Raw genomic sequence first — 18,710 nt, 5'->3', positions numbered from 1 at the left:
TACACTACCACTACCATACTCTATTCTGGGTTCTGCAATTATTTGCATCTTGATCTATCAAATGCTGAGGTAAGTTGTTTCATTGCCTACGAGATAATTTCTTAATTTGAATAACATGAAAAAGGTCTTTGTGTTTATGTATGTTGCATGTCTGCATGAGAACATAGCATGTAAGTTCATCCTGGTCACGTTATACTTTTCTTTTAAGTTAAAACAGAGGTCATTGGGGTTCACGGCTTGGATCACCTCGTCCGAGTGTCGTCTGGTCTTAAGAAAAAATTGAACCTTGCTGATAAACTGTATGAAGATCTTATATTTATCTAAATGGTCTATCTCTAAACAGTTATTGATTTAAAGTCAATGTGCTACGACATGTAAAATACTTTAAATGTGCTTGCTTTAGAATGTTCGAAGCAGGATTACGTAATAGTTAACACCACACACTTTCAAGGTGCCCTTACATGTTTTACATTTGTCTAGTCTATGCAGTATTATAGAAGAGCAAGATGGGACTTAATGAAAAGTAAAGGCACCTCAATGGGCACAATTCAATCAAATATTCATGTCTAGAATTTGCTAATTGTATCCATCCATTAAGTCACGTGTCTCAAACTTACTGGCTTAAAAAAACTGGTTATGTGCATTTACATGAATTAATCTTAGTTTGTGTTATGAGTCTAATGTCCAGGCTATAGACTAGCATGTTTAAGAATTATATTTAGGAGCCTATATACTGTATGTCCATTTGTTTAGAACAGGAATAAAAAAAGTAGACGACCAATTTTAACGGTACAAATATCTAATAAACTAAAAAAAAATGAAGACCACAAATAAATTAAAGAATCCATTTTTAATGAGACGTGGTTATTGTGTATTAAGGCTTCTATACCTAGAGAATTAACTAGAGAAGATATAGGTAGCGTGGGGTAGTCAAGGCGACAGTAGTGGCGGAGAGAGCCAACAGACGGCGGTGGTGAGGCCTGAGGTTGTCGTCTGCGTCCTCACTCCGGTAAGATGCTTTTCTATACCATTATTAGGATCTTTTAAGCCAGGATGACAGTGTTATAGTGTGTATTAGTTTATGATGTATTGCTTGTGGGTATTTGTTAGGTGGATATGTCGGTTACAGACTGTGCTTTAGGGGAAATAATTCGAGTGACAAGAACCGTTGCGGTAATCAATAAGGGTGTACCATCTTCTATCGGCATTTATATCTCGTTATTAACCCATGTTTTGTTGTAAATGAACCCAATACATATATATGTGTTGTACACGTTGCGTTTGAGAATCGATAATGCTAAAATGAAGGAATTAGTGAAGTGTTTGAAGGGGTTGGTGTGAGTGCAAGCGTGAGACGCCAACCATTAATTTGGTTGGGTGTTACTTTAGCGCGAGGATCAGCTGTGCAGGGTAGGGCAAAGGGCAGGTGATCCATCATCTCATCTCTCTATTCCGTATTATTTTCCCTTCCTATTGTCACTATTTTACATAATTCATTCATTTCGAGTGTATTAAAGAAGGGGGTGGGGCTCGCGCCATATTAGTCTGCCTCATAACAACTGCTTTACCCCAATGTTGACAAAGGAATGCATCTTGCTCGGCATGATTGAAGTTTCCTCAACATGAAGTAAATTACCCCCCCTTACCTCCACAAACATGGCACGTCCCACCTCCCCTAAATGTCAAAGCTGAAGTGCTTGTTGGTGGCGCCGGGTCGTGGCAACTGGGAGGAAAGTCCTAATGTTAATGAGACCGTCAGCTGTTTCCTGTCTCCTAATTGGCAGTTGACCACCTATGTTAAGGGCTGTGACTCGTGTTTTTTGCATCAGCTATACAGTATTACTTTAGTACACGAATTATTGCATTTTAACGGGTATGTCCAAGAATGGGATCAAGTAGTAGTGAGTGTTATTGACAAACTAGGTGTCATTCTTTGAACCTGTCATTCTCCCTGAGACATGCACGTATTTGGAGTGTGATAAATACGACACTTGACCTCTAAAGTGTTGAATAGTATACAGGTATATGTGAATTGATATGAAAGTTCGGTTATTGTAACGTTTTGATAATTGCACAAGGGTGGTGATGGAAATATTTAATTTTACGTGTTAAACTCAAGATATTATTGTTCTTATTACACTGGCCAGTTCATAATTATAACTGGTACGAGTTTTATATATATATATATATGATTGTTGATGTCTTTTTACTTGTGAATAGGCATTAGTGCATACATTCTTATGCTTGGTAAGTGTTCAAGATGGCAACTAGGGATACCTGACTGTGTGTAGCAAAGTTGAAGAGATGTTTATAAATTTATAGATACAGTACAGTTTATTGATTTTATACTGGTGTAAATTGTCTTACTCCACGCTCTGTATCCCACACTCTTGCCTAACACACACTGCCATGCCTAGCACACACTGCCATGCCTAGCACACACTGCCATGCCTAACACACACTGCCATGCCTAACACACACAGCCATGCCTAGCACACACTGCCATGCCTAACACACACACACTGCCATGCCTAACACACACACACTGCCATGCCTAACACACACTGCCATGCATAACAGACACTGCCATGCCTAACACACACTGCCATGCCTAGCACACACACTGCCATGCCTAGCACACACACTGCCATGCCCTGCTTGCACACACTGCCATGCCTAACACACACTGCCATGCCTAGCACACACACTGCCATGCCTAGCACACACACTGCCATGCCCTAGCACACACACACTGCCATGCCTAGCACACACACACTGCCATGCACACACATGCCTAACCACACTGTCATGCCTAACACACACTGCCATGCCTAACACACACACACTGCCATGCCTAACACACACTGCCATGCCTAGCACACACTGCCGCCTAACACACACACTGCCATGCCTAACACACACACTGCCATGCTTCAGACACACACCTGCCATGCCTGACACACACTGCCATGCCCTAACACACACTGCCATGCCTAACACACACTGCCATGCCTAACACACACTGCCATGCCTAGCCACACACTGCCATGCCTAACACACACTGCCATGCCTAACACACACCTGCCATGCGCCATGCCCTAACACACACTGCCATGCTGCCATGCCTAACACACACTGTACACTACCACTGCCATGCCTAACACACACCTCCATGCCTAACACACACCGCCATGCCTAACACACACTGTGCCTAACACACACTGCTGCCTAACACACACCTGCCGTGCCCTAACACACACTGCAGGCCCACACACTGCCATGCCTAACACACACTGCCATGGCTAACACACTGCATGCCCCACACTGCCACACTTTGCCTGAAGTGCCCTAACACACTGTGTATCCCAACACACACCGCCATGCCTAACACACACACACACACTGCCATGGTAACACACACTGCCACCCTAACACACACTGCACATGCACTACACACACCGCCATGCCTAACACACACTGCCATGCCTAACACACTGCCATCTCACCGCATGCTAACACACACTGCCATGCCTAACACACACTGCCATGGCTAACACACACACACCACACACTGCAATGCCTAAACACCGTCCATGCTAACACACACACTGCAGCCTAACACACACACTGCCATGCCTAACACACAACACACATCCATGCCTAACACACACACCTCCGCCATGCCTAACACACACTACCGAACACCTGCATGTGCTAACACACACTGCCATGCCTAACACACACTGCCATGCCTAACACACTGCAATGCCTAACACTGCCATGCTAACACCACACACTATGGCTAACCGGCCTACACACACTGCATGCATGGCTAACACACACACACTGCATGCCTAACACACCTGCCATGCCTAACACACACACTGCCATGCCTAACACACACACACTGCATGCCTAACACACTGCCATGACAACACACTGCCATGCCTAACACACACTGAATGCCTAACACACACTGCATGCCTAACACACACACTGACATGCCACAACACACACTACATGCCTAACACACACCTGCCATGCCTAACACACACACCTGCCCTTGCTTAACACACACTGCAACTCCATAACACACACTGCCTGATAACACACACTGCCATGCCTAACACACACCGCCATGCCTAACACACACTGTATGCCCAACACACACTGCCATGACTAACACACACTGCTGCCTAACACCTATGTGACTAACACACACACTGCATGCCTAACACCTGCATGCCTAACACACACCTGCATGCCTAACACACACTGCCATGTTAACACACACGCCATGGCTAACACACACACACTGCCATGGCTAACACACACACACTGCCATGGCTAACACACACACACTGCCATGGCTAACACACACTGCCATGACTAACACACACACCTGCCATGACTAACACACACTGCCTGCCTAACACACACCGCCATGCCTAGCACACACTGCCATGCCTAACACACACTGCCATGCCTAACACACACTGCCATGCCTAACACACACTGCCATGCCTAACACACACCTGCCATGCCTAACACACACGCCATGCACACACACTGCCATGGCTAACACACACACACACACACACACTGCCATGCCTAACACACACCACCATGGCTAACACACACTGCCATGCCTAACACACACTGCCATGGCTAACACACACACACACACTGCCATGGCTAACACACACACACCGCCATGCCTAACACACACACACACACACACACACTGCCATGCCTAACACACACTGCCATGGCTAACACACACACTGCCATGGCTAACACACACTGCCATGCCTAACACACACTGCCATGGCTAACACACACACACTGCCATGCCTAACACACACACTGCCATGGCTAACACACACTGACATGGCTAACACACACACTGCCATGGCTCACACACACACACACTGCCATGGCTAACACACACACACACTGCCATGGCTAACACACACACACTGCCATGGCTAACACACACACACACACACACACTGCCATGGCCACACACACACACACACACACACTGCTATGGCTAACACACACACACACACACACTGCCATGGCTAACACACACACACACACTGCCATGGCTAACACACACTGCCATGGCTAACACACATTGCTATGTCAACACACACCGCCATGCAACACACACTGCCATGCCTAACACACACTGCCATGGCTAACACACACTGCCATGGCTAACATACACACTGCCATGGCTAACACACACACTGCCATGGCTAACACACACACTGCCATGGCTAACACACACACTGCCATGCCTAACACACACTGCCATGCCTACCACACACCGCCATGGCTAACACACACACTGCCATGGCTAACACACACACACTGCCATGGCTATCACACACTGCCATGGCAACACACACACAGCCATGCCCACACACACTGCCATGGCTAACACACTGCCATGGCTAACACACACACTGCCATATAACACACACTGCCATGGCTAACACACACCGCCATGGCTAAACCACACACACCGCCATGGCTACACACCGCCATATAACACACACTGCCATGGCTACACACACTGCCATGGCTAACACACACACCCCATGCCTAACACACACTGCCATGCCTAACACACACTGCCATGGCCAACACACCGCCATGGATACACACTGCCATGGCTAACACACACACTGCCATGGCTAACACACACCGCCATGCCTAACACACACACTGCCATGCCTAACACACACTGCCATGCCCACACACACTGCCATGGCTAACACACACTGCCATGGCTAACACTGCCATATAACACACACTGCCATGCCTAAGACACACTGCTATGCCTAACACACACACTGCCATGCCTAACACACACTGCCATGGCTAACACACACTGCCATGGCTAACACACACTGCCATGGCTAACACACACCGTCATGGCTAACACACTGCCATGGCTAACACACACCGCCATGCCTAACACACACACCGCCATGCCTAACACACACACTGCCATGCCTAACACACACACTGCCATGGCTAACACACACACTGCCATGGCTAACACACACACCGCCATGGCTAACACACACACTGCCATGCCTAACACACTGCCATGCCTAACACACACCGCCATGCCTAACACACTGCCATGGCTACCACACTGCCATGGCTACCACACACTGCCATGCTAACACACACACTGCCATGGCTAACACACACACGCGCCATGCCCACACACTGCCATGGCTACCACACCGCCATGGCTAACACACACACACACCGCCATGGCTAACACACACACTGCCATGCCCAACACACCGCCATGCCTAACACTGCCATACCACACACTGCCATGGCTAACACACACCGCCGCGCTAACACACACTCGCCATGACTAACACACACTGCCATGGCTAACACACACTGCCATGGCTAACACACACACACCGCCATGACCACACACCGCCATGCTCTAACACACACTGCCATGCCTAACACACACTGCCATGGCTAACACACACTGCCATGACTAACACACACCGCCATGGCTAACACACACTGCCATGGCTAACACACATACTGCCATGACTAACACACACCGCCATGCTTTCCACACACCGCCCACACACACCGCCATGCCCACACACACTGCCATGGCTAACACACCGCCATGGCACACACACTGCCATGGCTAACACACACTGCCATGCCCACACACACTGCCATGGCTACACACTGCCATGCTTCACACACACCGCCATGGCTAACACACACTGCCATGGCTAACACACACACACACACTGCCATGGCACACACACTGCCATGCCTAACACACACTGCCATGCCTAACACACACTGCCATGGCTAACACACACACACACACACACACACTGCCATGGCTAACACACACACACACCTGCCATGGCTACCACACAACACACTGCCATGCCTAACACACACACACACACACACACACACTGCCATGTATAACACCCACACACACTGCCATGGCTAACACACACACACACTACCATGGCTAACACAAACACACACTGCCATGGCTAACACACACTGCCATGGCTAACACACACACACACACACACACACACACTGCCATGCCTAACACACACACACACACACACACACACACACACACTGCCATGGCTAACACACACACACTGCCATGGCTAACACACACACACTGCCATGGCTAACACACACACACACTGCCATGCCTAACACACACACACACACACACACACACACACACACACACACACACACACACCACACACACACACACACACTGCCATGCCTAACACACACACACACACACACACTGCCATACACACACACACACACACTGCCATGGCTAACACACACACACTGCCATGGCTAACACACACACACACTGCCATGGCTAACACACACACTACCATGGCTAACACACACACACACACACTGCCATGGCTAACACACACACACACACACACACACACACACACACTGCCATGGCTAACACACACACTGCCATGGCTAACACACACACTGCCATGGCACACCACACTGCCATGGCTAACACACACTGCCATGGCTAACACACACACACACACACACACACACACACACTGCCATGGCTAACACACACACACACACACACACACACTGCTACATAACACACACACTGCCATGGCTAAATACCACACCAGCTATGAGCACACACACACACACTGCCATGCCTAACACACACACACACACACACTACCATGGCTAACACACACACACACACTGCCATGGCTAACACACACACACACACACACACACACACACACACTGCCATGCCTAACACACACACACTCACTGCCATGCCTAACACACACACACACACACTGCCATGCCTAACACACTTATGCCTGACATAATGTTATAACAAATTTATATTGTCATTCATAGTAACGAGTACACTGTCATGGCCACAGCATAATGTACTGGCCCGTCACCAGATTTACTCAGCATACTGTACATTGTGAGCTGGACCACGCTTAGTACACTGCCGTGCTCACTTAATGCTCAATATGCAACCACGCTCAGTACGTGACAAGTTCACAACACTCATATCCCGTAACTGGTCATGCCTATAGGTACATAGTCGTGATCAGTAGCCACACTCTGGACATAGTCTTATGCATTACATAGTCACGTTTCTCTGTGCATTACCATAGTCTGTATATGTACACTTGGTGAGGGAAGGTATAGACGTGGTGAGGGAAGGAGGGGTGTGAGGTGAGGGCAGTGGGGTGTGGTGAGGGAAGATGGGAGTGGTGAGGGGAAGGGAGAGGTGTGGTGAGGGACGGTAGAGGTGTGGTGAGGGACAGTAGAGTGTGGTGAGGGAAGATAGAGCCGTGGTGAGGGACGGCAGAGGTGGTGAGGGACAGTAGAGGTGTGGTGAGGGTAGATAGAGTGGTGAGGGAAGGGAGGTGTGGTGAGGGACAGTAGAGGTGTGGTGAGGGAAATAGAGCCGTGGTGGGGACGGTAAGTGTGGTGAGGACGGTAGAGGTGTGGTGAGGGAAGATAGAGGGTGGTGAGGGAAGGGAGAGGTGTGGTGAGGGAAGGGAGGTGTGGTGAGGGACAGTAGAGGTGTGGTGAGGGAGAGAGAGATGAGTGGTGAGGGAAGGTAGAGGTGTGGTGAGGGACAGTAGAGGTGTGGTGAGGGAAGGTAGAGGTGTGGTGAGGGACAGTAGAGGTGTGGTGAGGGACGGTAGAGGTGTGGTGAGGGACAGTAGAGGTGTGGTGAGGGACAGAGGTGTGGTGAGGGACAGTAGAGGTGTGGTGAGGGATAGAGGAGTGGTGAGGGACAGTAGAGGAGTGGTGAGGGACGGTGAGGAGTGGTGAGGGACAGTAGAGGTGTGGTGAGGACAGTAGAGGAGTGGTGAGGACGTAGAGGAGTGGTGAGGGACAGGTAGAGGAGTGGTGAGGGAAGGTAGAGGTGGTGAGGGGACAGTGGGGTGTGAGGTGAGGAAGGTAGAGGTGTGGTGAGGGACGGTAGAGGTGGTGAAGGTAAGAGTGGTGAGGGAAGGTAGAGGTGTGGTGAGGGACAGTAGAGGAGTGGTGAGGGAAGGTAGAGGTGTGGTGAGGGACGGTAGAGGTGTGGTGAGGGACAGTAGAGGTGTGGTGAGGGACTGGGGGAGTGGTGAGGACAGTAGAGGAGTGGTGAGGGACGGTAGAGGAGTGGTGAGGACGGTAGAGAGTGGTGAGGGACGGTAGAGGAGTGGTGAGGGACAGTAGAGAGGTGGTGAGGGACGGTAGAGGAGTGGTGAGGGAAGGTCGAGGTGTGGTGAGGGAAGGTAGAGGAGTGGTGAGGGGAAGGTAGAGGAGTGGTGAGGGACGGTAGAGGTGGTGAGGGAATGTAGAGGTGTGGTGAGGGAATGTAGAGGGTGGTGAGGGAAGGTAGAGGAGTGGTGAGGGAAGGTAGAGGAGTGGTGAGGACATGGAGGAGTGGTGAGGGACGGTAGAGGTGGTGAGGGACAGTAGAGGTGGTGAGGGAAGGTAGAGGAGTGGTGAGGGAAGGTGAGGAGTGGTGAGGGACAGTAGAGGTGTGAGGGAAGGTAGAGGTGTGGTGAGGACAGTAGAGGAGTGGTGAGGGACGGTAGAGGTGGTGAGGGACAGTAGAGGTGGTGAGGGACAGTAGAGTGGTGAGGGACAGTAGAGGAGTGGTGAGGGAAGGTAGAGGTGTGGTGAGGGACGGTAGAGGTGTGGTGAGGGAAGGTAGAGGGTGGTGAGGGAAGGTAGAGGTGTGGTGAGGGACAGTAGAGGAGTGGTGAGGGACAGTAGAGGGAGTGGTGCAGGGAAGGAGAGGTGTGGTGAGGGACAGTAGAGGTGTGGTGAGGACAGTAGAGGTGTGGTGAGGGACAGTAGAGGAGTGGTGAGGAAGGTAGAGTGTGGTGAGGGACAGTGAGGTGGTGAGGGGACGTAGAGGTGAGGGGACGAGTAGAGGTGTGGTGAGGGACGGTAGAGGTGTGGTGAGGGACGGTAGAGGTGTGGTGAGGGACGGTAGAGGTGTGGTGAGGGAAGGTAGAGGTGTGGTGAGGGGACGGTAGAGGTGTGGGTGAGGGAAGGTAGAGGTGGTGAGGGACGAGAGGAGGGTGAGGGGACGGAGAGGTGGTGAGGGACGGTAGAGGTGGGTGAGGGAAGGGTGAGGGGTGAGGACAGAGAGTGGTGAGGGACGGTAGAGTGTGGTGAGGAAGGTAGAGGAGGGTGAGGGAAGATAGAGGAGGTAGAGGACGGTAGAGGGTGAGGGAAGGTAGAGGGGTGGTGAGGGAAGGTAGAGGGTGAGGGAAGGTAGAGGTGTGGTGAGGGATGGAGAGGAGTGGTGAGGAAGATAGAGGTGGTGAGGGACGAGTAGAGGTGTGGGGTGAGGGACGGTAGAGGAGTGGTGAGGGGACGGGTAGAGGTGTGGTGAGGGACAGAGGAGGGTGAGGGAGGTGAGAGGTGGGTGGGAGGGATGGTCAGAGGTGTGTGGGTGAGGGGGCAGTAGAGGTGTGGTGAGGGACGGTAGAGGAGTGGGAGGGACGGTAGAGGAGTGGTGAGGGGACGAGAGGACGGGAGAGGAGTGGTGAGGGACGGGAGGTGGGGAGGGACGGTAGAGGAGGGGAGGGGACGGTAGAGGTGGTGAGGGACAGTAGAGGAGTGGTGAGGGACGGTAGAGGAGTGGTGAGGGACGGTAGAGGAGTAGAGGGGACGGAGGAGGCAGGAGATGTAGAGGTGGGTGAGGGACTGCAGAGGAGTGGTGAGGGAAGGTAGAGGTGTGGTGAGGGGACGGTGAGAGGTGTGGGTGAGGGAAGGTAGAGGTGTGGTGAGGGACGGTAGAGGTGTGGTGAGGGAAGGTAGAGGTGTGGTGAGGGACGGTGAGGAGTGGTGAGGACGGTAGAGGTGTGGTGAGGGACGGAGAGGGGGTGAGGGGACGGTAGAGGGTGAGGGACAGAGGTGTGGGTGAGGGACGGTAGAGGAGTGGTGAGGGACTTGTAGAAGAGTGGTGAGGGACGGTAGAGGTGTGGTGGGGAGGGACGGTAGAGGTGTGGTGAGGGGACAGAGGTGTGGTGAGGGACGGTAGAGGAGTGGGTGAGGGGACGGGAGGTGAGGAGGGAAGGTAGAGGAGGGAGGGACGTGGTAGAGGTGTGGTGAGGACGGTAGAGGTGTGGTGGAGGACGGTAGAGGAGGGTGAGGGGACAGAGAGGAGGCGGAGGGGACGGTAGAGGAGTGGTGGGGACGGGATAGAGTGGTGAGGGGAAGGTAGAGGCGTGGAGGGGACGGTAGAGGAGTGAGGACGGGATAGGAGTGGTGGGGAAGGTAGAGAGTGGGAGGAAGGAAGAGGAGGGTGAGGGACGGTAGAGGATAGTGGAGGGACGGTCGAGGTGTGGTGAGGACGGTCGAGGAGTGGAGGAGACGGTAGAGGTGTGGTGTGGAGGATGTGAGGGGTATGTGTGGGCGGCGTCAGATTCTTGCAAAATATTTATGCTGTGGTTGTATGTCGATGAGTAAGGAGGGAGGAGAGGGACATTATCACAAATGTACTTTTATTTTTGAATGGCTTATTTAAAAATGAATGTACTGGTATGTAGAGGAGGTGTGGGTGGGTTGTGGAGGTGGTGGCTAGAGTGTGTGGGTGGGGTTGTGAGTGTGTGGGTGGGTTGTGAGTGTGTGGGTGGGTGGTTGAGTGTCTGGGCGGGCGTGAGGGATGAAGCTTCTCTCCTATTATTGTAACACACCCTCAGACGATGGTTGCGCCTCTACCTCTGAAGTTTATTCCTCGGTGTCAGGGTTAAAGTCACAGCTGAAGGTTAATGTGTGTCATACGGTTTCCTTTCAGTCCTGTTTACACACTTGAGATGGGCTTTTACCCAACCAAACCTTACTAACCAAACCTTCTTCTTAAACCTTCTTCTTCTAATACTAGCACATGCACAGACCAGATTCAAGATTCTCAAGTGGTCTAACGGTGCAGGCGAAGACATATTCAACTTGACCTCTGAAACACATTTTTGTAACATTAACGGGATTACCTAAAGATTAGCCTCCAGCTTATTTCACCTTAAGATTAACCACCTTAACCATAACTTGACCCCGCCAGGTAGCGTTATAGGGCATTTAAAATAATCAGGTTAAATAAACTTTGGGGGGTTTCTACAAGTGGTTCCATTAACTAATTGACCTTCAATTATAGACCCTCGCCCGCATTCCAGAGCGGTTTACGCATATACCGTAACTTCCTATTCCCACTCCAGTTGAAGTAAATGGCAAAAACATGGGGTGAGGGCGGAGAGGAAGGAACTTGGGGGAGGGGTTATGTACTTGGTGTTGACTCCAGGACTTATCGCATCACGCCACTGCGATAAGACGATGGTATATTTTTAAAAGATGGTCTTGTTATCACGTGAACTACTGGAGACCTAGAACCAGACGGAGGTGGTGGTGGAGAATGTGAAGGTGAACTTTGATGATGATCTTGCTGTCTAGACTTTTAGGTGGACTTTCGACTTGATACAGTAAATGGCTTCAGTGTTACGTGTTTCTAGGAGATGATAAACGCTCACACACGTATACTTTCCAGAGCTGTGAGGGTGTGTGGGTGTGTATGCGAGTGAGGTGTCGTGGTTGCTGGTGTTTACTGAGGATGCTATAGATAGGTACGGTAAGACGTGTGTGACCCCCTGGATTAGCTGGCCCGGGATATTTTAGTCTAACATTGGCCGTGTAGCCTTAGACGTGTTGGCCGTGTACGTTTTAGCTTAGGACGTGTTGGCCGTGTACGTTTTAGCTTAGGACGTGTTGGCCGTGTACGTTTTAGCTTAGGACGTGTTGGCCGTGTACGTTTTTAGCTTTGGAAGTGTTGGCCGTGTACGTTTTTAGCTTTGGACGTGTTGGCCGTGTACGTTTTAGCTGGAGTGTTGCGTATCAACCAGTAACAGTTGGGGGTGCTTTTGGGTTGATTAATCCTCAACTGGGAAGACAGAATGTTTGACCTTAGCTGCGTGGCTAGCTGACTGGGATCTCATTCTGCAACCTGTTCTAAACTTAACCCATCCTTAACCTAGCCTAACCTAACCTTGATCTCATTCTACTTTTAACCTGTTCTAACCTTAACCCATCCTTAACCTAGCCTAACCTAAACCTAGCCTACTCTTAACCTATTGTAACCTCTGTGTTGTGTGTTATATGAATCAAGCCGTCTGGTAATGAATGTTGTTTTAGTAAGTAATTCTATGTAGTTTAGCTGTGAGAACGCATCTGATTAGCTCACGTAATCTATCTATGGATTCTTTCAAAAAGGTTCTTATGTTATTTTATTCGGTTTATTTGAAGATTAGACATCCTAGGTTAGTTCACCTGAAGATTGGACACCCCAGCTTATTCCACCTGTGCTTGGTTTTATTACGTGATTCCGGGAGTTAGCTGTGATATTTAACTGGGTAATTGATTTTAACCACAATAGCTGTGATTTTGACCACGGCAACAGTGATTTTGTCCATGGCAACAGTGATTTTGTCCATGGCAACAGTGATTTTGTCCATGGCAACAGTGATTTTGTCCATGGCAACAATGATTTTGTCCATGGAAACAGTGATTTTGACCATTTTATGTGATTATGACCATAGTAAGTGATTTTGACCATAGCAACTGATTTTGTCCATGGCAACAGTGATTTTGTCCATGGCAACGGTGATTTTGTCCATAGTAACAGTGATTTTGTCCATGGCAACAGTGATTTTGTCCATGGAAACAGTGATTTTGACCATATTATGTGATTATGACCATAGTAAGTGATTTTGACCATAGCAACAGTGATTTTTCACTTTAATAATGATTATGGGTCACTGGTATCTAAATAGAATCCTGGGGAGTCCGTGGATAGTGAAATTTACACACACACACACACACACACCACGGATCATGTGAAGATTATCCACCCAAGTTTATGTCACAGGTGATTAAACCTCCTAACACTACCTAGAGGGGTTAAGTTAAGTAAGTGGGGTTAAGTGACGTGAGGTTAGGTTAAGTTAGCTTGAATTGGGTTGGGTTGTTAGGTTAGGTTCATTTCGGTTAAGCTCAGTAAGACTTGAGTTAAGTGAGGTCATATTCAGTTTGGTTATGTTAGGTCAGGTTCATTTAGTTTAGATTAGGTTCAGTTAGGTTAGATTAGGTTCAGTTATGTTAGATTAGGTTCAGTTAGGTTAGATTAGGTTAGATTATGTTCTCTTAGGCTGAATTGGGTTAGATTAGGCTTAGGTTAGATTAAGTTCTCTTAGGTTAACTTTGGCTCACTTTGGTTAGGTTAAGTTACATTCAGTTCAGTTAGGTTAGGTTAGGTCAGGTCAAGTTAGCATTACCGTGTTTCACCATCGTCAGGGGATAAGGTGATTACGTATTTCCCATACCATGAAGGAGGGGGAGGTTAGGTTAGGTTAGGGTTAGATCAAGTTAGGTCAGGTCAGGTCAAGTTAGCATTACCGTGTTTCACCATCATCAGGGGATAAGGTGATTACGTATTTCATACCATGAAGGGGGGGGTTAGGTTAGGTTAGGTTAGATGAGGTTAGGTTAGGTCAGGTCAGAATGGCTACCGTGTTTCACCATCATCAGGGATAAGGTGACACGTATTTCCATACCATGAAGTGGGTCAGGTCAGGTCACCGTGTTTGAAGGATTACGTATTTCCCATACCATGAAGGGAGTGGTTAGGTTAGATCAGGTCAGGTCAGGTCAGCATACCGTGTTTCACCATCATCAGGGATAAGGTGATTACGTATTTCCCATACCATGAACGAGGGGTGGTTAGGTTAGGTTAGGTTAGATCAGGTCAGGTCAGGTCAGCATTCCGTGTTTCACCATCATCAGGGATAAGGTGATTACGTATTTCCCATACCATGAAGAGGGGTGGTTAGGTTAGTTAGGTTAGATCAGGTCAGGTCAGTCAGATGTGATCAGATCAGGTCAGTCAGGTCAGGTCAGGTCAGGTCAAGTTAGCATTGCCGTGTTTCACCATCGTCAGGGATAAGATGATTACGTATTTCCCATACATGAAGGAGGATGTCTGATAGCATGATGTTGAGACAGGGGCCAATGAGTCACGGTGTCTGTGGGGGCAGTGATCACGTGGGCGTATCGTTGTTCTGTCCTCTGGTTCACTATAGCAACAACCAACAGGTGAGGTATAGATTAAACCCCTACCTCCTCTCCTCCCCGACCATCCCTCCCTCCCCAACCTCCCCCCTCCCCAACCCCTCCCCCTTCCCCAACCTCCCCCCCCAACCCCCCATTCTCATACCGGTACACTTTGCTTATTTCACCTGTAGTAATCTTACCTTAGGGGTGTTAGGTGAGGTGAGGTGAGGTGAACGGTTAGGTTAAGGCGAGTGGTATGGTTAGGTTAGATTAGCTTTGTTTGGTTAGGTTAGGTCAGGGTGATTAAGTTGGCATAGGTCAGGATAGTTAACGTTAGGGTGGTTAAGTTAGGTTCGGGTAGTTAGAGTGGTTAAGTTATGTTAGGGTGGTTAAGCTGGGTTCGGGTAGTTAGGATTGGTTAAGTTGGGTTCGGGTAGTTAGAATTGGTTAAGCTGGGTTCGGGTAGTTAGGGTTGGTTAAGTTAGGTTCGGGTAGTTAGGGTGGTTAAGTTAGGTTCGGGTAGTTAGATTGGTTAAGGTTAGGTTCGGGTAGTTAGGGTGGTTAAGTTAGGTTCGGGTAGTTAGAGTGGTTAAGTTAGGGTGGTTAAGTTAAGGTAAGGATAGGTTAGTGTTAGGGGCAGTAAGTCTTCATAGAGATGAACTTGTGTAATTTATTTCAAGTTTTGGTGATAAAGTGAGTGAATTGCCGGGTTTATAGAGATGGAAGGACGTATGAGAAGTGTGAAGGAAGGAAGGAGAAGGGAGGGGAGGAAGAGGGAAGGAAGGAGGGGGAGGGAGGGAGGGAAGGAAGGAGGGGAGGGAAGGAGGGAGGGGGGGAGGGGAGGGGAGGGAGGAGGGGGAAGGAAGGAGGAGGGGGAGAGGAGGAGGGAGGGAGGGAGAGGAGAGGAAGGAAGGAGGAAGGAGGGAGGGAGGAAGGAGGGAGGGAGGGAGGGGGAGGGAGGAGGGAGGGGGAGGGGGAGGGAAGGAAGGAGGAGGGAAGGAGGGAAGGAGGAGGGAGGGAGGGGAGAGAAGGGAAGGAAGGAAGGAAGGAAGGAAGGAGGGAGGGAGGAGGGAGAGGGGGAGGGAAAGGAGGAGGAAGGAAGGAAGGAAGGAGGAGGAGGGAAGGAAGGAGGAGGAGGGGAGGGAAGGAGGAGGGAGGGAAGAAGGAAGGAGGGAGGGAAGGGAAGGAAGGAAGGAAGAATGGTGATGATGCTTGACTGAAGAGTTTCACAGTTAGGGTTATGACTTGTACTGTGGTGTAGGTGTGTGTGTGTGTGTGTGTGTGTGTGTGTGTGTGTGTGTGTGTGTGTGTGTGTGAGCACGTGTGTCCTGTGGTATGGTCACCTCCTTCACCTCCGTCATTGTCAGTGGAGATATGAGCGATAATATAACCCCGTCCGGAAAAGTCTCTCATGTTAACTGATAGCGAGAGGAGGCGAGAGGGGGGGGGTAGCTAAGCTTACACCTCTGATCTAACCTCTCATGTAATGGGGTGTTTTACTACCTATATTTAGTTATTTTTTTTTTCTAACCACCTGCAGATTACCTGAAGATTAGACATCCCCTTTTTATCATATGATTAATCACCTTATTTTACCGGAGGAGTTAGGTTAAGGTCAGGTTAGTTGGGTTAGTTAAGTTGGTTTAGGTTAATGTTAAAGTTAGGTTAGTTATTTGGTTAGAGGTAGATAAGTTTAGGTTTAGGTGGGAGAGAGAGAGAGAGAGATTACACGCAGGTGTGGTGAGGTTATTTCGGGCCAAATGGTTCACCTGGCTCATTTTTTTTTTTTCTTTTTTTCTCTCTCACAGTAGTTGCAATGATAAGGTTCTTCTGGTGACCAAACAACTGGGAAATACAGATATGGATATCGAACCAAGATAACAGACCGGAGATAACAGGCCCAAGACAACGAAGAGAGATTGTCCTTTTATATTATAGCCACCTGGTATACTCGAAGGACATCAAGTTGGGGCCCAATTGAGCCACTAAGTTTTAATGCCAAGTACTGTACAGCTGGGGAGCTTGTGCTGCCCCCTGTGAGCGTGTCTACCAGGCCGTGATGAGGTAACTTAAATAACTGTGGTTTTATCTATAGTGTTCAGTACAGTATTAGAACTTACAGGTAGAGTTGTAGATTGATATTCTCCCTAGGTAAGATGAATGAGTGTGCCAGAGTTAAAGTTGCGTGGGAGTGGTTAGATTTTGATACTTAACTCCCACCAATGTTGTAAGTATGAACATCAAGTGACTGCTGGGCTTTGTTGTTAGTCTGGTGCGAAGGTTGTGAGTTTTACGTTGTTTACATACCCATTGGCACTGTCATATACCCATTGGCACTGTCATATACCCATTGGCACGGTCATATACCCATTGTCACTGACCTATACCCACTGTCACGGCCATCTACCCACTGTCACGGCCATCTACCCACTGTCATTGCCACATACCCACCAGTGATAGCATTGGGTCACAGTTATTTAATGACGTCATGCGAGGTATTGAAGCTACAGCCCACACCTGTGTCTATCGAGCATAATAATACTTGGTTCCTCTCACACAGGATCCCAGTTAGCAAGTCAATACCCACCACGCGAGTCTTAACAGTCGACAGACACACACACACAGTCAACACTCAATATCAAGACGATCTACAGACAGTTATGAGTTGTCTCTTAGATATGAACCAATCAATTTAATTACTCACAGTCAATAGTCTTCATGAATTACAGTCAATAGTCTTCATGGTGATGTGAGTTGTCTTGAGAAACCAGTTAATTTCCACTCCTGAATAATGATCAATATTTAGTTGGTGATAAAAGTGTGTTGGTCATATTGATGTTGGTACCTACAGGAAACTCTCGTTGAACCGGACTCCATTTAACGGGAGCCAGTTAGACCGGATTCAACTAAACCGGACTCCCATTAGACCAGACTCCCATTAAACCGGACTCCCATTAGACCGGACTCCCACTAAACTGGACTGGACCCCTATCTTTAGTAAAGTCGTTCTACTGCAGGTGTTGACGCTTTGGTTCTGGTAGTATGGGTGTGGTAGGGAGGTAGCAATACCATCACAAGGTTGGCGGCCAGGTGGTGTGTGTATGTGGAGGCACTACATCACGCCTCCGCCCTCCACTCTTAAATAATTGTTCTCTTGGCATCTCCTCCCGTCGCCGTGAAAGCCTCGTCGTATATTTTCTTCACGCTTTCCTTTCTTCAGATCTTTTACTTGAGAATAATGGATAAACTTTCACCCCCCAAAAAAAAAATGTATTAGGGACGGGAGATTATACACCCTTTAAGTTTGCCCATTTTGTGTTAGGTCAGGGAGACTGGTGGTGGTAAGTCAACAAGCTGACGGGAAAAGAGCGATTATCGTGGGATTTCCAGTAAGGAGGTTGTGGCTCTTGCCTGTCACTGCCACACACACACACACACAGAGGGCGAAATTCACTCCACAGCACAAGGGAAGCGTCTCTTTGCTAGCTTGTTGGTGTTGGTGTTGTTGGTTGGTGTTGGTGTTGTTGTTGTTGGTG

At 49.1% G+C, this 18,710-nt stretch overlaps 1 long non-coding RNA gene across 1 annotated transcript in view; it reads left to right on the top strand.

Moving 5' to 3' along the window:
* Positions 1 to 941: 941 nt before the first annotated feature.
* Positions 942 to 18,710, top strand: part of LOC121867900 — a 26,564-nt gene continuing 8,795 nt past the window's right edge. Inside the window, exon 1 of the long non-coding RNA XR_006089259.1 lies at positions 942 to 1,009. This is a non-coding gene — a long non-coding RNA (uncharacterized LOC121867900). The remainder of the gene's footprint in view (positions 1,010 to 18,710) is intronic.

The sequence above is a fragment of the Homarus americanus genome, unplaced genomic scaffold, assembly GCF_018991925.1.
Source record: "Homarus americanus isolate GMGI-L3 unplaced genomic scaffold, GMGI_Hamer_2.0 scaffold37032, whole genome shotgun sequence".
NCBI classification, from domain to species: domain Eukaryota; kingdom Metazoa; phylum Arthropoda; class Malacostraca; order Decapoda; family Nephropidae; genus Homarus; species Homarus americanus.
This window is presented reverse-complemented; position numbering and strand designations above follow the sequence as displayed.